This window comes from Carcharodon carcharias, chromosome 15 (assembly GCF_017639515.1).
Source record: "Carcharodon carcharias isolate sCarCar2 chromosome 15, sCarCar2.pri, whole genome shotgun sequence".
Lineage (NCBI taxonomy): Eukaryota > Metazoa > Chordata > Chondrichthyes > Lamniformes > Lamnidae > Carcharodon > Carcharodon carcharias.
In genome coordinates this window covers 72,834,470-72,859,146 of record NC_054481.1, presented here as the reverse complement: position 1 = coordinate 72,859,146, position 24,677 = coordinate 72,834,470, and the positions used below count along the sequence as shown (strand labels likewise).

The following is a 24,677-nucleotide window of genomic DNA, read 5'->3' as shown; positions in this document are numbered from 1 at the left end:
AAAAAGTTAGTGTGCAGGTATAGCACATAGTTAAGAAGGCTAATGGAATGCTATCCTTTATTATGGGAGGAATTGAATATAAAAGTGAGGATGGGTATTACTGCAGAAAATAAAAGCTTATGGCGTAGCGGGTAACATAGATTGGCTGGCAGAAAACAGCATATGCACAAATGGATCTTATTAAGGCCCAGTTATACTGGGCCTTAGTGAGACGAGGTCTCAAATATCATGTGCAGTTTTGGTCTCCTTATTTAAGGAAGGATGTAAATGTGTTGGAGGTGGTCCAGAAGAGGTTTACTAGATTGATACCTGGAATGAGTGGATTGTCATATGAGGGAAGGTTGGACAGACTGAGCTTGTTTCCACTGGAGTTTAGAAGAGTGAACGGTGACTTGTTTGAAGTATATAAGATCCTGAACGGCCTTGACAAGTTGGATGTGGAAAGGGTGTTTCCTCTTGTGGGTGAGACCAGAACTAGGGGGCAGTGTTTTAAAATTAGAGGTTGCCCTTTTAGGACAGAAATTAGGAGAATTTTTTCTGAGGTTTGCGTGACTTTGAAACACTCTGCCTCTGAAAGTGGTGGAGGTGGAGTTGTTGAATAGTTTTAAGGCAGAGGTAGATAGATTCCTGTTAGGCAAGGGAATCAAAGGTTATTGGCAGTAGGTGGGAATGTAGAATTTGAAACACAAACAGATTAGCCATGATCTTATTCAATGGCAGAGCAGGCTTGAGGAGCTGAATGGCCTACTCCTGTTCCTATTTCCATGTTCATATGAGATAAGTAGGAATAGTGATGAGACCCAGAAACCAGATTTTAGGGAGTCAGGGAATTAAAAAGCAGGACTCAAGACAGTGCCACGTGCTTGTGAGCATAAGAATAGGAAGATTGAGCAGTTCAACATGTGGCTGGAGAAATGGAGTAGGAGAGAGGGGCTTTAGATTTCTGAGGCATTGGGACCGGTTCTGGGGGCGTTGGGACCTGTACAAGGAGGACGGGTTACACCTTAACAGGACTAGGACTAATGTCATCACAGGGAGATTTGCTAGTGCTGTCAGGGTGGGTTTAAACTAGATTGGCAGAGAGACGGAACCTGAGGGGAATTTAAGAGAGGAGAGGAGAAAAACTGGCAGTGGGAAGAAGAGAAGTATTAACTGCTAAGACGATATATCAGAGAGTAGTATCAAGGTAAATAGAATACTTGGAGAGTTTGGTAGAATTATAGTAGGTAATAGTGAGTCATTAGATGGGGTCAGAGTAAGGTAAAAAAGCCTAAATCAGGGTTAATGTGCATGTATGTGAATACACAGAGTGGTTAATAAGGTTGGTGAACTACAGGCACAGGTTGATAAATGGAATTATGATATTATAGCTTTAACAGAGACCTGGCTCAATGAAGGGCAGGACTGGGCAGGGGAGGCAGTGGCATAGAGGTATCACTCGGCTAGTAATCCAGAGACCTGGGTTCAAATCTCACCATGGCAGATGGTGGAATTTCAATTTAATAAAAAATATGGAATTAAAAGTCTAATGATGATCAATTAATGATTATCGATTGTTGAAAAAAAAACATTTGGTTCACTAGTGTCCTTTAGGGAAGGAAATCTGCTATCCTTATCTAGTCTGACCAACATGTGACTCCAGACCCAGAGCAATGCGATTGACTCTTAAAATGCCTCCTGAAATGGCCTAAGCAACCTACTCAGTTGTATCAGACCACTAAAATGTCAAGGAAGAGTGAAGCCAGATGGGCCACCTGGCACTGACCTCTGCACTGGAAATGACAAACCTGTTAACCCTGCAAAGTCATCCTTATGAACATCTGGTGGCTAATGCCAAAACAGGGAGAGCTGTCTCACAGACGAGTCAAGCAACAGCCTGACATAGTCATCCTCACATGATCATACCTTACAGATAGTGTCCCAGACTCCAGCATTACCATCCCTAGGTATGTTCTGTCCCACTTGCAGGACAGAACCAGTAGAGGTGGTGGCACAGTGGTATGCATTTGGGAGCGAGTTGCCCTGGAAGTTCTCAACATTGATTCAGGATCACAAGGTCTCATAGCATCAGGTCAAACAAGGGCAAGGAAACCTCCTGCTGATTACCACGTACTGCTTCCCCTCAGCTGATGAATCAGTGTTCCTCCATGTTGAACACCACTTGGAGGAAGCACTGAGGTGGTAATGGCACAGAATGTACTCTTGGTGGGGGACTTCAATGTCCATCTCCAATAGTAATGTGGTAGCACCACCACAGACCAAGCTGGCAGAGTCGTAAAGGACATAGCTGCTAGACTGGGTCTGCGGCAGGTGGTAAGGGAACCAACAAGAGGGAAAAACATATTTGGCCACCTCACTAACCTGCGTGCCACAGATGCATCTGTCCATGACAGTATCGGTAGGAGTGACCAACGCACAGTCCTTGAAGAGGTGAAGTTCCACCTTCACATTGGGGATACCCTCCATTGTGTTGTGTGTCACTACCGTGCTAAATGGAATAGATTTCGAACAGATTACCAACTCAAGACTGGCGTCCATGAGGCACTGTGAGCCATCAGCAGCAGCAGAATACCACTCTACCATTACCATCAAGCCAGGGGATTAACCCAGGTTCAATGAAGAGTGCAGGAGATCATGCCAGGAGCAGCACCAGGCATACCTAAAAATGAGGTGTCAACCTGGTGAAGTTACAACACAGGACTACTTGTGTGCCAAACAGTATAAGCTGCAAGTGATTGACAGAGCTAAGCGATCCCACAACCAACTGATCAGATCTAAGCTCTGCTGTCCTGCCACATCCAGCCGTGAATGGTGGTGGACAATTAAACAACTCACAGAAGGAGGAGGCTCCACAAATATCCCCATCCTCAATGATGGGGGAGCCCATCAAACCAGTGCAAAAGAAAAGGCTGAAGCACTTGCAACAATCTTCAGCCAGAAGTGCTGAGTGGATGATCCATCTTAAGCTCCTCCGGAGATCCCCAGCATCAGAGGTGCCAGTCTTCAGCCAATTCGATTCACTGCAAGTGATATCAAGAAACTGTTGAAGGCACTGAATACTGCAAAAGCTATGAGGCCTGACAATATTCCGGCATTAGTACTGAAGACTTTTGCTCCAGAATTTGCTGCGCCCCTAGCCAAACTATAACAGTACAGCTACAACACTAGTACAACGACAACACTGGCATCTACCCAGCAAAGTTGAAAATTGCCCAGGTGTGTCCTGTACTCAAAAAGCAGGACAAATCTAACCTGGTGAATTACCGTCCCATCAGTCAACCTTCGATCATCAGTAACTGATGGAAGGGGTCAACAGTGCTATGAAGCAGCATTTGCTTAGCAATAACCTGTTTGCTAAAGCTCAGTTTGGGTTCCACCAGGGCCACTTGGCTCTGGACAACATTACAGCCTTTGCTCAAACATGGACTCCCAAGATGAGGTGAGAATGACTGCCCCTGACATCAAGGCCACATTTGACCGAGTGTCCTATCAAGGACTCCTAGCTAATCTGGAGTCAATGGAAATCTGGGAAAACTCTCTGCTGGTTGGAGGCATGCCTAGCCCAAATAAACATCCAGATGGTTACCATTGACCAGAAACTGAACTGGACCAGACATATAAATACTGTGGCGACATGAGCAGTTCAGAGGCTGGAAATCCTGTGGTGTGTGCCTCACCTGGTTCCCCAGAGCCTGCACACCATCTGCAAGGCACAAGTCAGGAATGTGATAGAATACTCCCCACTTGCCTGGATGAGTGCAGCTCCAACAACACTCAAGAAGCTCGACACTATCCAGGGCAAAGCAACCCGCTTGATTCGCACACCATCCTCAAACATTCACTCCCTCCAGCATCGACACACAGTAGCAGCAGTGTGTACCATCTACAAGATGCATTACAGAAACTCACCAAAGTTCCTTAAACAGCAGCTTTCAAACCCATGACCACTACCATCTAGAAGGACAAGGGCAGCAGATAGATGGGAACACCACCACCTGGAAGATCCCCCCCCGATTCATTCATCATCCTGAATTGAAAATATATCGCCATTCCTTCACTGTCACTGGGTTAAAATCCTGGAAAACTCCCTCCCTAACAGCACTGTGGGTGAACCAACACTTCATGGACTGCAGTGGGTCAAGAAGGCAGCTCACCACCACCTTCTCGAGGGCAATTAGGGATGGGCATTAAATGCTGGTCTAGCCAGTGAAAAAAACGAATAAGAAAAGCATGGAGAGAGCTTGAAAAGAGGCTGGCAACTAACTTTAAAGAATCCTAAGGTCTTCTATAAGCATATAAATAACAAAAGGGTGGTAAAAGAAAGAGTAGGACTGATTAGGGATAGAAAAGGGGACTTGCATGTGGAGGCAGGTGAAATAGCAGAAGTGTGAAACGAGTATTTTGCATCTGTCTTTACAAAGGAAGAAGATGCTACCCTGGCTGAGGTGAGAGAGGAGGTAACTGGTACACTCAAAAGAATTTAGAACTGAGAAGGAGGTGGTGTTCAGTTATCTTTACTTAAAATTGATAAGGTACCCAGACCGGATGAGATGCATCCAAAGGTACTGAGGGAAGTGAGAGTGGAAATTGCAGAGGTACTAGTGAAAATCTTCCTGTCTTCCTTAGAAACAGGGAGGTGCCAGAGGACTGGAGAATTGTGAATGTTACATCCTTATTCAAAAAGGGGTGCAAGGATAAAGCTGGTAACTAGAGACCAGTCAGTTTGAGCTCAGTGGTAGGGAAACTTCTGGAAACTGTAGTTCGGGACAAAATCACTAGTCACTTAGACAAGTGCAAGGTAATTAAGGAAAGCCAGCGTGGATTCATTAAGGGAAAATCATGTTTAACTAACTTGGAGTTTTTTTTTTGAGGAGTTAACAGGGAAGTTTAATAAGGGCAATGCTGTTGATGTGGTGTATATGGATTTTGAAAAGTTATTTGATACAGTACCACACAACAAACTTGTGAGCAAAATTCTTACTCATTGAATAAAAGGGCAAGTAGGCTTAAGAAATTGGCTGAGTGGCAGGAAACAAAGTAATGATATATGGTTGTTTTTCAGCTTCGAGGAAGGTTTGTAGTGGAGTTCCCCAGGGGTCAATGTTGGGACCCTTGCTCTTAAATATATAGACTGTAGTGTTTGAGGCGTGATTTCAAAATTTGCAGATGATGTGAAGATTGGAAACATTGTCAACTATGATGAGGATAGTCTAGAACTTCAAAAGGACATAGACATGTTGGTGGATTAAGCAGACAAGTGGCAGATATGAAGTTCAGTGCAGAGAAGTGTGAAGTGATTCATTTTGACAGAATATGGAGAGACAGTATAAAATAAACATACCTCTAAAGGAGGTGCAGGAACAGAGGGGTGTCAGTGAGTATGTACATAGGTCATTGAAGATGAAGGGCATGTTGAGAGAGCAATTAATAAAGCATATGGCATCTTAGGCTTTATTAATAGAGGCATTGAGTACAAGAGTAAGGCGGTCATGTTGAACTTGTATAATCACTAGTTACACCCCATCTGGAGTACAGCATCCAGTTCTGGGCGCCATACTTGAAGGATGTGAAGGCATTGGAGAAAGTACAGAGGAGATTCATTGGAATGATTCCAGGGATAAAGAATTGCAGCTACGAGGATAGATTGGAGAGATTGGGATTGTTTTCCTTGAAGGAAAGAAGGCTGGGAGAGACACTGAGGTGTTCAAGAACCTGAGGGATATGGACAGGGTAAATAGTGAAAAACTGTTCCCACTCAAGAGAGCAACAAGAGCTTAAGAGCACAGATTCAAAATAATTGGCAAAAAGAGTAAAAGTAATGTGAGGAAAATTTTTTAACCCAGAGGGTGGTTGGAGTCTGCCACTCAGAGTCCACTTGCCAACCAATCTGCACTCTCTTCTCATTAAGTATAAATTTTTGTTCCCTTTAAACTTGGTATTGTTGCGAATTGTCCTGATGAGTGCAAGACAAAAAGCTTTGGCAAAATTGTCTCTTTTATAGCAATACTCCAGTTCTGTCTTACCAAACGACTACTTGTATACAATGTATATCGAGTTGAAATTTCCCCATTGGTTTCTAGAGGCAGCCAGCAGGGCATTTTCTAACTACAACAGAAAATAGTTTGTTTTTATTTGCTATTATTATGTGGGTTGCTAGGGTTGAGTTCATAAGTGTCAGCTGCCCTCTGGTACCTTATCTGATTAGCCATCATTCCTGTATTACTTAAACAATGAACGCTGGTAGACAATCTGACTAAGGAAACTGTTGCAGCTAAGATCAATTCTGTCTTCATCTGATGCCCATCTGTAGTCTTTTGAACAAAGCAGATGACTAGCTTACAGGAACCAGAATTTTGCCTTAGATTTAATAGTGATCTCTTCAATTAGAATCAGCTAACTCCAAACATACCTAGAACTGGCCTAGTCTGTATGGCTGACTCAGCCAAACTACTGGCTGATTGGGGCACTAAACTTGTTTTCTAACCAGCTGCAGGATATACAAGAGTAGCCGAGTTCCTTTGTTTCTCTTTCCTTTCAAGCTCCTGTCACCATGTTCTCACCTTCTGACCGTGACCCCTCTCAAATCCACATCTATGCACACACCAACCCATGAAGCCACAAATCTGAGCCAGTGGAATTCTGTGTTGCTGTTCAAATAGCTAAAACAATGCCATGAATTGGCTGATGCCCACACTTTTCTTAACTTGAAAAATGAAACAAAAAATTACTTCACGAATAAGATCAGAGCCAAATTTCTATTCGGTCTGGGCCTGCAACTACTTGGGTGGCTTGTGGCACTTGTGCTGCCTATGACAGCTGTCCTGCCAAACTATTAATATCTTGTTTAGTTCCTGCTGCAAAAGGGCTTCCCACAAGAAGTGTTGTGGAGATCAACTATGAAGGTGATTGGCTCCAAAGTCACTGCATGAGTTGTATGCTTTAAAAACATGTCCCACTTGGCTCCAGGGTTTATTTACTCATTACATCGTTGTGTGGTTCAGCCACTGGAGTCCTGTTTTTAATTATGAGATCTTGGCCACTGATTTTCCTCTAGCCCTGCTCCTCCACTGAATTACTTGTTGATGCAACAAAACCTTGATCATGATTTTGACCTTAACAGCCTAGTGTAACACCAGGTGCAGGCCCGTTCAATTCGGTAATATCGACTTATTGCCCCGCTCGCACTGGAAACCTGCCAAATGCTATTTTTAACCGACAGCTGACTGAGGTGGCAAACACTTCCCCTGAAAATGACACTGCCTCATGAATAAATGCAAATAAGGGTCCAATGATATTATTTGACTCTGATACAATTTTAATTGGATGCGTTAACCGTGTCACTCAGGGACCAACCTGTTAAAGAAAAAATAGCATCATTGGCTTCTTAAACTGACTAATGTATCTAACTTGAGTGTCTGTAGGTGAATGCCCCTTTAAATACATCTCCAGTTCCATCCATTGAAGAATGCCAGAGGATGGCTGCACGAGGACAAGTGGTTGTGCTGCACACCTGATAGGTGACACACCTTCGCAACCTGACTATGCCTGAGCAATGCTGGTACAATGAGAACAATTGGATCACCAGTGACATGATAGACAATCCTATTGGCATTTTAAAGATCCAGGTGACTTGATTTGCTTTTGGCATTCTCTACAATATGGCTCAGATGGTGAGCTGCATCGTTGGATTTTGCTTAATTCTGCACAACTGACAATATAAAGAGGATTGGAGTTGGAGGAAGCATTTGAGGCATCATCAGATGGTGAAATTTGGATGAAAGCGAGAAAGAACAACAAGATGGAGCAGCAGCTTAACACTAAGCAGATAGTTAGGCTTGAGTAGTCAGAAACAGAAGCTCAACATTAACAGTTCTTGTTACTCCTTCATCACACTCTTGATCGTGAAATAATCAATAACCTGCTCACTGACACTCAGTTTGGGTTCCACCAGTGCCACTCAGCTCCTGACCTCATTACAGTTTTGGTTCAAACATGGACAAGGAGCTGATTCCAGAGGTGAGGTGAGAGTGACTGACCTTGACATCATGGCAGCATTTGACTGAGCGTAGCATCAAGGAGCCGGAGCAAAACTGGAATCAGTGGGAATTGGGAAAAACTCTCAGCTGATTGGAGTCATACCTAGCACAAAGGAAGATGGTTGTGGTTGTTGGAGGTCAGTCATCTCAGCTCCAGGACATCACTGCAAGAGTTCCTCAGGGTAGTGTCCTTGGCCCAACCACATCCAGCTGCTTCGTCAATGACCTACCTTCCATCATAAGGTCAGAAGTGGGGATATTTGCTGATGATTGCACAATGTTCAGCATCATTTGCGACTCCTCAGATACTGAAGCAGTCCATGTCCAAATGCAGCAATCACTGGACAATATCCAGGCTTGGGCTGACAAATGGCAAGTAACATTCGCACCATACAAGTGCCAGGCAATGGCCATCTCTAACAAAAGAGAATCTAACCATCTGACTAGCCATGTAAATACTGTGGCTACAAGACCATGTCAGAGGTTAGGAATCCTGCACCCCCTGACTCCCCAAAGCCTGTCCACCATCTACAAGGCACAAGTCAGGAGTGTGATGGAATACTCCCCACTTGCGTGGATGAGTGCAGCTCCAACAACACTCAAGAAGCTTGACACCATCCAGGACAAAGCCGCCCATTTGATTGGCACCACATCGACAAACATTCACTCCCTCCACCACTGACTCAGTGGCAATATTGTGTACCATCTACAAGATGCACTGCAAGAACTCACCAACACTCCTTAGACACACTTTCCAAACCTACGACCACCACCATCTAGAAGGACAAAGGCAGCAAACACATGGGACCATCACCACCTGGAAGTCCCCCCCCCAAGCCACTTACCATCCAGACTTGGAAATATTTCACCGTTCCTTCACTGTCCCTGGGTCAAAATCTTGTAACTCCTTCCCTAACTGCATTGTTGGTGTACCTACACCACGATTGTTGCAGTTCAAGAAGGCAGCTCACCGCCTTCTCAAGGGCAATTAGCCTTGGGCATTAAATGCTAGCCTAGCCACATCCCGTAAATGAATTTTTAAATAAAATGAAATTCTGACGTTGCAGACTAAAGAGCTGATAATATTACCTGTTGGGCAGGAACTGGCTGTGTGGGCAGTTTATAACTGCTGCAGCTACATAGCTCCTCTGACCCTACTGTCTCCTCACCTTGCAGGTTAACATGCCCATTTCAGAGGCAGGTTATCCCCCCAGAAGGCAGCAGGGTTCTTCTCTAACCCAGCTGTATGCAAACCTAAGGCCAGAAGAGGCCAAGGGGAAGTATTTTTCTTCTTGCCTCCATGAGGGACAAGAGGAACAGGGCAATTTTTAAATGTAAACATTTAAAGAATTAATTAGTAATTTACAGAAATATACACTCCCATAAGAAATGAAAACCCCACAGCGAAAGGAGCCCAACTGTACCTAATGGGAAGTTAAAGGTAGAATTAAATTAGAGACTTAATACTTTTTTTTAGCAACATTGTCAGTCTGAGAATTAGGAAGTTTTTCGAATTCAGCAAGATTGGCCAAGAGATCGATGGAGAAAAGAGGACCTGAGAATAAACTAGCGAGCGGCATATAAAAACAGATCGTAAAAAGCTTCTCTAGGTGTTTCACAAGGAAGAGATTCGTGGCAGTAAGCATTGGTCTCTTAAAGGCAAAGAATGGAGAAATTATGATGGCCAAAATAAGGGCCATGACAAAGACATCAAACAAATACTTTGAATCTGTCTTCAGGATAGAAAATATAAATACAGTTCCAGAAATATTGAGAAATCAAAGGTCAAGCAAAAACGGGGAACTGAAAGAAATTAGTAAAGAAACAGTACTGGATAAATTAATGGGGCTAAGAGCTGACAAATCCCCTGGATCTGGTGGGCAAGCTCATAGAGAACACAAATAGTGGATGGATCTGTTTAATCTTCCTTTATTCCCTATATTCTGGAACAGTACCCAAGGTTTGGAAGTTAGCAAATATACCCTTGCTCCTCAAGAAAGGAAGGAGAGAGAAAACCAGGAAGTACGGGCCAGTTAGCCTGACATCAGTCGGAAAAATTGTGCAATCTATTGTTAGGAACATGATCACGAAGCACTTAGAAAATCGTAATGTGATTGGGCAGAGCCAAGAAATATTTATGATATAGAAAGTGTATTTGTCTGTTTTATTTGAAGTTATAAATTACAGGGTGGATAAGGGGGAAATCGTTCAGTAAGAATGTGCAGGGCTACAGGGAGGTGTGCGAGTGGCACTAGGTGAATTGCTTCTTCATAAAGCCAGCAGAGACACAGTGGGCTGAGTGACCTCTTTCTATGTTGAAACTAATTTTGTGATCCTGTGAATAAAGTGATTATTACACTAATCCAACCAGCCCTGACTGTATGATGTAATAGAATGGATTAAGGATTGGTTAAGGGGCAGGAAACAGTAGGAATAAGTGGGTTCTTTTCAAGTGACATGTTAAATCTAGTGGAAGTACCACAAGGATCAGTGCTTGGGCAGCAGCTATATTAATGACTTAGATGAGGATTCTGAATTGTTTTTACTCCTTCATGATATCTGGACATTGCTGCAGTTGTCCTTGAGAAGGTGGTGGTGATGAGCTGCCTTCTTGAACCACTGCAGTTTATGTGACACAGGTACACCTACAGTGCTTTTGACCCAGTGACAGTAAAAGAATGGCAACATAGTCCCAAGTCAGGTGGTATGTGGCTTTGAGGGGAACTTGCAGGTCGTGATGTTCGCGTGCACCTGTTACTTTTGTCCTTCTAGGTGATAGAGGTCATAGGTTTGGAAGGAGCTGTTGAAGGTGCCTTGGTGAGTTGCTGCAATGCATCTTGGAGATGGAACACACTGCTGCCACTGTGAGTCAGTGTTGGAAGGAGTGAATGTTTAGGGTGATGGATGGGTGCTGATCAAGTTGGCTGCTTTGTACTGGATGATGTTGGGCTGCTTGGGTATTGTTGGAGCTACACTCATCCAGGCAAATGGGGAGTATCCCATCACACTCCTGACTTGTGCCTTGTAGATGGTGGACAGGCTTTGGAGAGTCAGGAAGTGAGTTACTCACTGCAGGATTACTAGCCTCTGACCTCTTTTAACTACAGTATTTATATGGCCAGCCCAATTAAGTCAGTGATAACCATCAGGATGTTGATGGTGGGAGTTTCAGTGATGGCAATGCCACTGAACATCAAAGGAGATGGATTGAATCTCTTTTGGAGATGGTCATTGTCTGGCACTTGTGTGATGTGTATATCATGTCGCCAAGTTTGCTGACAATAGTGATGAGAAAGGAAGTTGTGGGAAGAACACACACCGGCTGCAAAGGGATGTAGACTGGTTAAGTGAATGGACAAAGAACATGGCCGATGAATTCAATGTGGAGAAGTGTGAAGTTATCCACTTTGGTAGGAACAATAAAAAAAAGATTTTATTAAATTGAGAGAGACTGAGATTCAGAGGGACCTGGGTGTTTTTGTATATGAATCACAGAACATTGAAATGTAAATACAGTAAGCAATTAGGAATGCAAATGGTATATTAGCCTTTGTTGTAAAGGTATAGCCTTTTAAGAGTAAATAAGCCTTACTACAGTTGTTTACGGCATTGATGAAACCATACCTGGACTGCTGTGTATAATGTCGGTCACCTTGCCTCAGGAAAGATATATGTTGCACTCACCCTCTGGGTCACTAGACTGGGACATGGTTTGAGGGGATTGAACTATGAGGAGAGATTGGGTAAAATAGGCCTATGTCCCCTGCAGTTTAGAACAATGACAGGTGATCTCAGTGAAACATATACAATTCTGAATGAGTTTGGCAGGGTAGATGCTGCGAGGCATCTCACTCAAACCATACCTCTATATCTCTACTATTAGGACATGAGGGAATTTTACTTTTGCTTGTATAGCAGTTTTATTTTGTCACCCCATAAACATAATTTTTAGTATTGAAAAAAGCTTTGTAATTAATATTGTATTTTATCATCTTTCACAGAAATATCCCAATGCTTCACATACATTTAAAAACTTTCAAGTCCTTTGTATTATAGAGGGGAACAAACCGCTGTTTCTTCCAAATTCTGTAAATGCTGTGCTCCTAGTATGGTCTGTGCTCAGCTTTGTGAAGATAATTTAACTTGGCCAATGTCTCCATTCAAACAGTACTCACATGATCAACCTTGTCTGAATCCCTCCTTGCATTGCCCAAGAAGTAGCTGAAAGTATCCTTGTAAAGAAATTCTGCATGTTCCAGCCTGTTGTGTATCAGTAGTATTTTTTTTAAACAGGCTTTTTTATAACTACTTTTAAGGGTCACACCCAGTACGGATCCTGCGAAAAGCCCCACCAAGAAGTGGAGGGTGATTTTTTTTTTTCTTCATTTGGAATCCCACCTTGGAGCCCTTTTGGCTTTAACTACCATTTTGTGGTTCAGCTGGCTGAGTGGGAGCTTCCTGCCGTTTGGGTTATAGTGGAACCTCCATTATCTGCATGAAGGTTTGCCCAGTTCACAGTCTCAATGCTTAAAATTAACTTATTGTGTGAAATGTTTTGAGATGTTATAATGTGATGAGCTACTGTGTAAATGAAGGTGTTTCTTTTCTGCAATGGAGGGAACCTGATGAAAAATGGGACTTAAGATGAGATTGTGTTTGGCAAGTGCCCAATGCATGGTTTGTAGAACTTAACTAGGAAAACAAGCCTTTTAAGCATGGATAATAAGAGTAAAACTGTCTTCACTGGAAACTAAGCAGGCAAAACACATGCTGGTTTATAAACCAGCTGTGTTTTCAACATGAGGGCTAATTTTAACCTCTGATGCTTTGCAGGAATCTGACAGGTGTTTGGCTTGGTGACCCATTTGTGGCCCACCCAATTTTACGCTCTGCTGAAATCACTTAAAAATGAAAATGTCCATCCAATCAAATGCTGAAAGTTTGCTGCTTTACTAGTGACATGTAAACCGACCCCTGGGACTGAACACTACGGGGGTGGAGGTGGGGGCAGACCGCTCGTCCCCACTGCAGAAACAAAGTCAGTGTGAAGCTGACCACAGTCATAACACATGACGAGGAGGCTAAACAAGGGCCGAGTGGGACTTGTGCCCCTCATTGGGAAGGGAGTCCTGTCATTGGGAGCTGCAGGCCAATCCGAATTGCAGGCAGCTCCATCAGTCCCAGAAGCGCCAAAAGCACACTAGTGGGAGCTGCTGGGGCTGCAAGGGGGAACAAGAATCCTTGGAAACTGCTAAGTCCAAGGTCTTGGTTAGGGAGAGACAGGTTAGCAAGAGCGAGGCGGGGTGGGGTTGTTGAAGGTGGTGGGTATAAGGCAGCAGGCATATAGGAAGAAAGGGGATGTTCTATCTTAGGGTTGCAGCCCCGCAACCCAATCCACAAAGAGCAGCCCCCCTGCCCCCCGAAGATAGAACTACGTCCCCCGCAACACTTCCTTCCTGCCTTTTGAAGAATGTATTCAAAAAAATCAGGCTGCCCACTCCCACCCTGCTGCCCACGCCAACTGTTTTATGTCTTGGCCAGTGTATTATCAGGGTCAGTTGGCTTGAAAACAGGCCTAATTGACCCTTCATTACCCATTTAAATATGGAGGTGTGCTGCTGATTTTGGTACACGTGCACCCCTGTATTATGGGGGTGAGCCTGGGGGTGTGTGGAAAGGTGGTGAGCTGGGCACTCACCCACCCTATTTTACATGGCCCCACCACCACCTGCTGCTGAAAATGACACCGGAGGGGGCATGTAAAATGCAGCCCTAGTATCTGCGTGTGTGTACAAACATTTGATTGTTGCTAATGACAGTGATAAATTCAGACACTAATGCACTATGGTTACATGCACCAGTTCCATTGCTGCTAATGTAATTCTCTTCCACTCATGCTAACTTTCTATTCAGCAAGGTTTTGAGAAGTTTCATTACTGGCCGAACAGTGCAAAGCAGACTGTATATTTTTAATTGTTTTTGGCAGCAGAATTGCAATGCTAGCATTACTAGGTATCCATTAGGTCCGAAAGCAGAACAATAGTACATTAATATTTGAATCTATCACTATTAGAACACATTTCATGCCCAGCACAGTGGTAATTATATTGAACATTGATTTCATTTAAAGACAAGGCGAACATTGTGTTAATTTTGTGGATGTTTGCCCCTTCTCAGCATGTGTCCATGCCCGGGATTAATAAGAGCAGAGCAATCAAACTAAGAGTGGTCCCCAGGATGACAATTCTAGTTCCATTCTTTACATTCTGAACCTACCCCCCCTTGCCCCACCAATGCCAAACCACCACCACCCCCCCCCCGCCCCAACACCGACCCCCGCAACGTTTCTTGAAGGCTTCTGTTCATTGTAGAGTACAAATAATCATGTGGACAGAAGTCTTGTGGTACTTTGGCTAAGAGTTGACCAGGAAAGACGTCACAACCAAGCCTGACCCTGTCCCCCTCCGATATCTACTAATGCGCATTCCACTGGAGACACTGGATGTGAGAATCCATATTTATTTACACCCAGACATTCCCATTTAGGAATGCTGTGACCAATTGTTGCCCCTTCCCCTGTTCTGGCTCACGCTGAGTCACTCAATCCAAAACCATATAAATTCCAGTAAACTTATTAGTAAACCCATTTTGGTAATGTGGGAAATGAAACTGGGTGAATAGCATACTGGCGCCAAGGATACAAAAGTGTGAACCAATTGAGACAGGATTGCTATCGGAGTCCTGTGTCTTATTTTTATGGTCTTCCAATTGCACATTAGGATAAACTCCTGACCTTGTCTGCCAAGAATGCAGTCCAGAAACTTAGGGAAGCACTGTTCATGGCTTTCTAAACAAAGTCAGAAAATGATCCACCTGAATTAAGATTATTATTATTATTGGACATTTTGTTGACTTAATTGAGAATAAGATCAATTTCATGGTTGGCCTATTGATTAAGTATTATGATTACTGTGCTTTTGACCCAGCATTATAGTTACCACACTTTACTGATGCAGTACTATGGTAAGATACTATGGACTGATTAACTGTGTTTCTTCAAATGGATCATCTGGGAGAGTTAGTGGTGTCCTCAATAATCTGCAGGTGCTGCTGCATAGCTAAACAGACGTTGTCAAGTTTGATCAGAGTGCATTTAACAATATTACTGATCACTTTATGCTCCTATCTAAAAATACATCATTTATCTCTGCTTCTTGGTACACTGGGGATATCTTTGGGGGCTCTTTCATCTTGGTGTAAATTCTGGGATCTGCCCAGTGATGATTTCTGGCATTGATTCCAACAGGGTTTGTAAACTCAGAGAAATTATTTTATTTAAGTGACTGCCTACACCAGGCTGCATCAGGACCAGCCATCAGTCTTAGGTGACTTGGCTTGGTCAATGGGATAGAGTGGTTTATGTTGATTCGTCTACCGTCAAGAAAAATTTGCAACATTTTTCCTGTCAGTAGCTTTTTTTATAAGGAGGTTCAGGAAAGAATTAACAATGCCCAAATGTTCAGTGGTTCAGACAACTCCAGTCCTGAACCTGCAAGTGGTTCCAACCTGCTTTTGGGTAGGCTACATATTTGGTAAGCTAAACTCTTTGGCCAGGTTAAGGTTGTGGGGCAATTCTAGCCTAGGGGTCGACTTCCCCCAGCCATCCTCCCTAGTGTGCTGCTGGCCATGTTTGTGTTGGGGGACACTGTCCGTCAAAACCTTGAGAAACTGGGACTTGTTACAATTTGCACCCCTTAGTCAGAACTACACTGTGGTTGCATTGGAAGGGCTGTGGTATCCAGTGTCTTATGTAAGTGATGAGCTGAAAAATAAACCACTTCAAGATAATAATAAGTAAGGAGGTTTCAGAGCCTGCTAGCATTTAGTTGTGTTATTTAGAACAAATTTTGAAAAGCAGCTCATGTAACCTATATTTCACTGTGCACTTTGAGGGTCGTTTTGTCATCCCAATCAAATCATCATCTCATACATGCCACCGAACTGTTGCTGACCTTGGGGCTGCCATCAGTGTAGCTCTGTAAGACAAATGGAGCATTAAACTGCTTCCTTACCTCTGTGGTTTTAAAAAGATGACCAGCTGGGACTCCTCATGTTTTTTATATATAATAGAGGAACTGTTGCAGGTTCAATAAAACTAGCATTCTTTTTCTGTCAGCGAGTTTGTAGTTAATTCAAGTGACCTTAGATTATCTGAATGAAAAATGATTTTTCTGTATGGTGTAGTAACTTGAAACAGTATATCCAACTGAATGAATGGCAGTTGAAAGGAAATGATGTGTTATTCTAATCTTTGTTTTGAGACATAATTAAAACACAAAAATATAGAGCACTTCAAAGAGTTATCACAATTTCCTTTGTGATCATTTTTACTTCAGTCTGATAAAGCAAATGTTGAATTTTGAGTAAGCCTCCCAGAATCCTTAAGGAATTGATCTAAGTAGACAGCGGAAGGAAGCCAATTATCTAACATAGCCCAAAATAATTTGTCCACTATAACTATAATGTAACCATAATAACAATATTGGCTCCAACAGAGGCACTGTAACATAAACCAGATAGCACTAGCACCTCCAGCAGCATGGGGATCCACCCAGAGAGAGGATTTCTACAGTCGCCACCTGATCATGTCAGTGAACTTCACTCAGCCAAAAGTGACACTTGGCATTGCTATTTTAATTTATAATTACAGAACTGTGATAAACACCAACCGTTTTACGGAGTTAAATAAAACAACAATACGATCTATGCAGACCTTTCCTAAAATAACGGATCTGTCACTAGAAAATTTTAAAGTAACTGCCATAACTTTTTGAAGAATTGAGCATGTACAATTATGTTTGTGAAGTTGCTTTAAGGTGCCAGTGATTTGAAATCTACCGTATGCATAAAGGGGGTTATGGAGCACCAGCAGCCACAATACATGGAACCATCTCCATTCAGGTGTTACATCTGAATTTCCACTAGTTGCAGTTTTCTTTTTGCTTCCACTATTCAAAGGTCATTGTCTTGGTTTTGGTGCAAATCTTTTTAATTTGTATTTACCTGGCCAATTAGTCTTCCCGGAATCACACAACATGGGGTTGAACAGTATAATAGCAGAATTGTGAAGATTGGGAACTATTTAGTTTTGTAAATTCTCAGCACCACATAAAAGATGTTTCACCAAAGCGAGATTTCAATTTAAAAATGACCCAGCAGACGAGCTTTAACCCTAAACAAGCTAAAAGTTAGTTTATTGCAAAATTGCTGCTGAAAGTTTTTTTAGGTAAAAGTTATAAGGTGAATAACTAAACTACAAATACAAAGATTAAAATGTCGATAAAGGAAAAAGATACTTAAAGATGAGACTTTAAATCTGTCTCTGTGAAATATTGTTGCAGGTCTGTTGCTCAAGTTCTTTCTTCCAGAAGTGAAGGAGATGAAACTTGATATTCAGTTTAGCAGCTGTGATGGCTTCTGCAGTCAACTATTTGGAGGTTTGCCTTTTTAGGTGGACTCAGCAGGTTTTTCTGTAGTAAGTCTGCAGTTACAGCACTTGTAGATCACCTGGACTCTTTTGGCAGAACAGCAGTTAAGTTCTTAATACCTTCCTCTTTGTCCTCTCTTGGCCAAGAACCCTCCTTGGTGTTGTTTCCCAGAGTTCTTCCTGGCATTCTGCACACTAAATGGCTGTTCTCACTGAGACTTTGCACGGTTTCAAAACTTAAAATGGCTGCTATCCCAAACTGTCAAATCATGTTTCCATATTAGGTATTAGATTAGTCTGGTCTGGGGCATAGACCCATCCATTGTCTTTTCAGCTGAGGTAATTAACCTTTCAAATGGCTCAGCCATTAACTTGGCTGGTTCCCAATCTCCCAGGATTGGGCAAATGAGAAAAAGCTATTCACATCTCCAGGGAAACCACAATGAGTTTCTGTTTACCCCTGTGGAAATGCAAATTGAATTTCAAATGTTTTCACACAAAATCCACTTGGAGCCTCCTGGAGCTTGACCACACAGCAGTTAAAAAAGATTAGGTGACTTTTGGCAGCCGTCTTTAAGGCTTCTTGTGTCCCTTTAAAAGGAAGATTAGCATTTTTTACAACATTCTGTGTAACAACTACACCTTCATGATCAAATGCAGAGAAAGGAATTACCACACAGTTTTCCATAAAATGCATATTTTTTTTTACAAGAAAAGAGATATGGGTCTAATTGAAAATTCAGTAAATGTACCTGTTGAACAATGGAACCATATAAATCAGGAAGGTACCAGGTTTCATTGGTATGTGGTATTTGGTGACATCACAACCTACTCTGCCATCTATTGGTTAGTTTGGGTTTCTCTTCCTGTTATTATCAAGAGGCTGCTGTGCATGTATGAAAGTTAGATGCTGACTGGGAGGGGGAGCCGATCAAGGTGCCTTCCATGGTTTAATTACATACAAGCACTTGCAGACAAACTTGCATAATGATCTCTTAGTGAGAGGAGTGGAAATTAGTGGATAAAATAGGAAACTTTAAAAAAATACTTGATGGGGTGAGCTGAGAAAGTGGTAAGGCTCTACAGACCCCTCTAAACAATTTGAACTCTTAGATTTAAATACATTTTTAAAATTTTAATTCATATTGAAAGTGGAGCTTCATGGGATCAATCATTATTGGGTGACTCAGCTGGAAAAGGCCCTGTGACGCATGACAACAGGTGTATCATTGGTAGTTCATATTATGTTGAATGGGGTCAATATTCTTCCTGATCCCTGCAACTTTAGAAGCTGAATATCCAGATTAGTTTAATACATGAAACAGTGATATCCTGTCTGCCTATGCCAAGATGTGTAAGACAGCTCAGCTTCCCATTGTTCCTGCAGGCAGAGCTCACTGTCATGCTGCAAATTAGTGTGACCGTTTAATCCTACAACATAGAATAAGGAATTGGACTTGCTATGAACAAAGTTTACATTTTTATTAAAAGGATTTTGTTTTAGCTTTTTGTTTAACAGCTAGTGTAACACTTGGCCAAGATTTATTCCAGGGACAGACATTTCTGTTACTGCCTTTACACGAAAGGAGAGGTTCTCTGCTTGTGACAACCTCTCCCATACATTCTATGTAACTTCACTTACAGTTGAACGTCGGTGCCAAATTCATTCAAGTAATCCTTTGAGGTTTGCAGTCAATTTATTTATACAGATTAGAACCATCTATTTTCTTATCACCAGTGGCTTTCAGAAAGATTGTCATTTTGTACATTCCCATTTGTTTATTTTTTAGCTTTTACTCTCCCTATTTTTGGAAAAAAGTATTCTGAATTCTTTTAGATCTTTCAGTGCTGTCACCATTCCCAAGGCAATAGATTGGGAAAGTGCCCACTTCCCATGTTTGTCAGTCCTGCTCCCAAGTCGGACTTGGGTAACTTATCCTTCGTGAGGAAGCTGCTGGTCTTTGGTCAGTTTCTTGCACAAATAATTTCCAAGGTATGTTCGCAGAGTTGAAGCAGTTCCAAAGAAATCCTGGCAATACAGTTTCTACAGGAGACCAGCCCAAACAAGTAAATGCTGATTAGAGTTGTAAGAAGTGTAGATGACAGAATCTTGCATGCTTCTATATTCACAGCAATGTGTCCAAAGCAAAAATAAGATCAGGTAAACTAGTGTCATTCTTTTCACTTTCTCTGTTGAAGCCTGAATTGTCTAAATCTGGTAATTATTATTTATTGTCCTTGAATGTTCACTTGGTTAAGGTAGTGTGTAACTGAACTATACAGATCGGAACATACCTTGTATGATTCCCACTCTACTAAACTGGAATGCTGGCAGGGACTCGAATTATATCCTGGTTAAACTAAATGCCTTGAGGAGAGGATAAGGAGGAAGTGAGTTGGCAAAAGAAAAACGTGTGGGATCTGTTAGTGAGGCATTCTGTTTGCAATATGTGACTTCTTCAAGTGCCATGTTTTACAATGTTGGTGATCATGACTCTCCAATTTTCATGGTCCTTGATAGCAGCCAACATTTGCTGTTGTTCTGAAATCTGGTACATGTTATGATTCTTCAACTGTTGGTGTTTTTCCTCCTTTGTTTCCCTCTTGCACTGCTGCCCTTCAGTTCCCTCAGTCACTACAGATGTTCTAGTTTCCCTCTCCGAAGTATGTGCCCAAAAAATTGTCTCTTGGTGATCATCTGCAAAAGCTCTAAGCAGGTCGTTCTGTAAGTAGGCTCGATGGAGGGGAATGGACATGTATCTTCCTCCATCTTCATTGATCAACACAATGGCATTCAAGAAAGTTTCTAGGGGAAGGGTCAGGTCTTTCCCTAGCATTAAGGATTGTGTGGCCTACAACTAGAAGGGCTGATTTCTGCAGCTAGGGTCACTGTCTGATCTTTCACGATACTTACAGAGGAATCCTTGTCAGGACTAATCTTGTGGAGTTCTGTGAGACCCATGGGCTTCCCGTTGAGTTTCCAGCAATTGGGTCCAGTATATCCTTTTTTATTGTAATGAGAACATAAGGGTCTCCAGGTTTCATTCCAGCTCTCTCTGCCTTGGGTGTATGAGAGGACTTTTTGTACTCTCATTCTTATTTTCTTTTTCGTGGCTACCCCATTTTCTGTGAGATCTCCCCTTATCTTTTTCAAATTTCTGGGGTTTATTAGGGAAGTGTCTTCCTGATACCCAGGCCTATGGGTTAAATCACAGTCATCAGCGAGGTGGCAGCCTTCTTGGCTGTTAAAACCCTTTGTTCCTCCACATGAGTTTTGAGGCTCGGAGTGAGGCGGTTTTTAACTCCACCAACAATATTCTTTCTCTTAATCTGTCATAGGCACGGTCAATTTTTAAGGCTCACACCCACCAGTTAAATGCTCATTGTTTAATTCTCTTAAATTCAAGGAAAGTTTGAGCAGGCTTTTAACAAGAGTTTTGGAATTGTTGGCAATTTGCTTCCAGGATTTGTTCACACAGGCACTTAGGATAGCAACTTTTGCCTGTTCATGTTTTTCAGAACTTTTGACGGGCAACAGAGGATAAACCTTATGGGGTTTTCCCTTTAAGCGACCTTACAGCAGAAGAGTTCAGACTTCTTCTTGTCACTTTAATCTGATGGCAAGCTTTTCAGATGAGATGAGGAATGCTTCTGTATCACCCTCATCCAATATATGGGTACTAACCTAGAGTACTATTAAAAAATCAAAGCTTCTCTCCGAACTAGAGTCAGTCAAATTACCAGTGGCTTTCCTGCTAAGCAAAGATGACCTCTTCCTAGCCAGTTGGTTTACCTCAAGTCTCTTTCCTTTTGGGCCTGAAATTCCATCTCTGGCTTCTCCAGCTGGAAAATGGGCTTTCGCTCTTTCTCTCTTTTCCCGAATTCTAATTCTAGCTTCCGCTCTTCTATGTTGTTATTCATGTGAGTGTCCTGATAAGTGCAAGACAAAAAGTTTAGACTTGAGTATTGCAGGGGAAAAAGATACAAGTTCTGTACAATTTTACGACTATCTTCCTTTCTATTGTTAGTATTCACAAAGCTTATTGCTGGAATCCCCTTTTTTGTTTCTTATTTCAACAATTTTGGCTATTTTACTTTTCCCTTCTACTTATAATTTACTTTTAAAGTCAGGTTTGGCTTTTTTGCAATGGATTTATATCGTGGACGAGCCCCAATTGTGCTATGTACAGCGTTTGTGTGGTCCCTTCAAGCCTGTAATCAGGATGTTTGTGTGTAAGGTGTGTGCATTTCCTTACCGTCAGAGTAATTTATTCTAACTTACAACAAATTCCAGCAACAGGCTGTTTGTTAATTTCAAAAATAAAGAAGGCTATGTATTTTCTCACATTTGCCCCAAATGTTTGATACACGATGTCTCAATCACTCGACTGACTCACACTATTACACATGCAAAGATTAGACAGGAATGAAATTAAAGCCATAATTATAAAAGTTGAATTTATAACTCAATCTCTATGTGGATGCAGGCCTGATGTCATCTTAGCTGAGTTCACCCTTTAGTTGGAGTGAAGGCCTTTTAGAAACAATTGATTCTCATGAAGCTGCAAAGCCCCTTGCAGACAAATAGCCAGGAGATTGGTTCTTAGGTGGACTTGGAAGCTGGAACAATTACAGTACTTGGCTGCATTAGGAGACTTTCAGCTATGATGTTTTAGAGGTTCCTTGGTGTTTCAGATGTTCTCTACTGGATTTGCTTTGTTCAGGATATTTTAAATGGCAGTTCCTGAAAGTTAGTTTCAATCAAATGACTGCAGGGTTAACACTTATATGACACAAACCGCCACAAAACAGTAACAGTTGACAATGATTATTCACTCTTATTTCTGTCCCAACTTGAGCTTAAATATGCTCCTTTATTCAGTATGGCACTCTGAGGCCAACAGATTAGAGATCCCATATTTCTTAAACAATGCGATGTGTAAAATTCACAGGTATCTGCAAAGTTCCCTTATTCAGGTCCATGTTTAACTAAATATTGGCCACAGAATCGAATACTGCCCACAGTTTAAATGCCCATAGTCACATATTAAGTTGCAGCCATCTTAACAGGTTTGTGGCCATTTTCGCAATGTATGACCTTACAGTCCATAATATCCAATATCCTCATGCTTGTATTGAGCATTATGGTTGTCTTTAACTTGTCTTTCATTGTCTTGCTTGTATTCCAACTTTCCCAATCATATAGTAACATTGACCAGATGTAGCATTTTAGTAACCTCATTCTGCTTTCCATAGAGATATTCTTATCTCTAAAGATTTCTGACATTTTTGTAAAGGTTTGTTTTGCAAGTGTTATGTGCTTCTTGATATCTGATAGGGAAAGTGACCACAACATTATTAGGTTTCCCAGAGAAGAAAATGATTCTACTTGTTATTGATAAAAAAATTGCCTAATTTAGAATTAATATATGACTAATTCCAAATTACACAATTTTTGCAGGTAATATACTTAGGAATAGGCATCCCTGATGAATCCCAGTACATTTACAATTCTACTTTCAGCATACTCTTGCTGGAATACTTGAAAATATCACAAACTGTTTAACAAAACATGGCTGCCCTCTTAATCGATAAACTTTTTGGCCTCCTCTTTGTAATTGAGCCTCAGCTTGACTTTTTCCTTTCCAGCATGGCTTCCAAAGCTTTCATTATGATGATGATTCATGGTGTTGCCCTGTTGAGTCAGTGTTTGTGTTATGAATGTTAAGTCTGTTTAGAAGTGACATTTTGTACCAAAGAGATGGAATACTTTTCAGCTGAAGCATCTTTCATTTTGTAAATTATAGTTTTAAGTGTGTGGAAAAAGTATGTATGAAAGAACAAACTGCAGTAAGTAAACAGTTGTAATTCATTACAAGTTCAGCAGTATGAAGTAAGTGCATATAATTTTTGTTTAGCTTGGTCAGTGTCATGTAGGTGAGTATAATACAAGAAAGTCTTTAATCCCAATTCTGGATAGTTCATGACAAGGAAGAAACTCTGTAAAAGCCCACTTCCGCCTCTAATTCCAACAACAATAGTTAGAATCTGTTTCACAAAAGGGCAGTAGATGCTTTCCATTTAAGCCGGTATTTGGCAATCAAATGTAGAACAATGAAGGTAACTATAGCAACTGACATGTTCTGACAGTCACCATGAACCTGGGATTTCTCAGAATTTTTACTAATTCCCCAACAGGTTATTAGCAGTTTATTATCTGAAGTGAATCCAAATGTATTTTTGCAGCTTCTTGTTTATATTGGGCCCAGGCCTTTGACAGTGGTGTCAACTGTTGAAAACAGTTCAAATTCTGTTTGACAACTTGTGATAAAAATGACTAAAAATATTCCCATTTGCGTGGTGTCTGACAACTGTTAGAAATGACTCTCTGTGAGTCATCCTGTCTGGTAACTGAAGATTTCTAATATCATCTTGGGAGAGCAATATGACCAGTTTCCTGGTCAGTTAGGTGGAATTTAATGGCTAGGTTTCCATTGTAGGCACTGCCTAATTTTCAAGGGTATCAAGAAACAAAGTTTCTATATTGGGCAGCTGATCCACAACTCCAGTTTTATACTGTGATAGCAAATTGAAAATTCCAACCCCCAGCCCCCTCCCTCGCCATCAAGTTGGTGGTTCTTTACATGAGATATTGCTAGCCTTTGGACACATTTTTATGTAACCTTATAACTAAAATTTTTGTTAGCTCCTTGATTCCTGAGTGAACGAGGTAGGATTTTACTAGTTGGGAAAGCTTCAAGATGGTGGTCAGCTCCCTCTGGAACAAAAGGAGTGACTGCTCATACAATGTGATGGATTGGAGTCCCTTTCTCCCTTCCTTCATAGTTATTTTAAAAATATAAAATTTCTGTGTTAAATTATGCTGTGTGATAAGGCAGTGCGAGCTCTAAGTGTGTGCTCTGTGCAACATGTAGTGGGACTTCCATTCCCAGCTCTGGGATGGACCACAACAATTCTCTGCTTTGCCTCATTTAAAGGGTAGAAATTCCACAGTGCTGCTGTCGATCTGGCTGAAATTGATTTCTATTTAAATCCCACTTAGTGGAGTCCACATGCGGCACAAGAGGGTGTGTCCAGCTGCTTCCTGCAGGCGTGTACAGCTGGCCCCAAGGACATATCTGGCAGAATTTCTA

General features: G+C 41.7%; 1 protein-coding gene across 13 annotated transcripts in view; it reads left to right on the top strand.

Moving 5' to 3' along the window:
* Nucleotides 1-24,677, top strand: part of LOC121287988 (inactive rhomboid protein 1-like) — a 393,414-nt gene that overhangs the window by 108,134 nt on the left and 260,603 nt on the right. Inside the window, exon 1 of one of the 13 annotated variants that reach the window (XM_041206181.1) lies at nucleotides 12,519-12,537. The exons of the other annotated variants lie outside the window; for them this stretch is intronic. The gene's annotated coding sequence lies outside the window, so the exon portion shown is untranslated. Of the gene's footprint in view, nucleotides 1-12,518; nucleotides 12,538-24,677 lie in introns of those variants that run through there. 13 annotated transcript variants of the gene reach the window in all.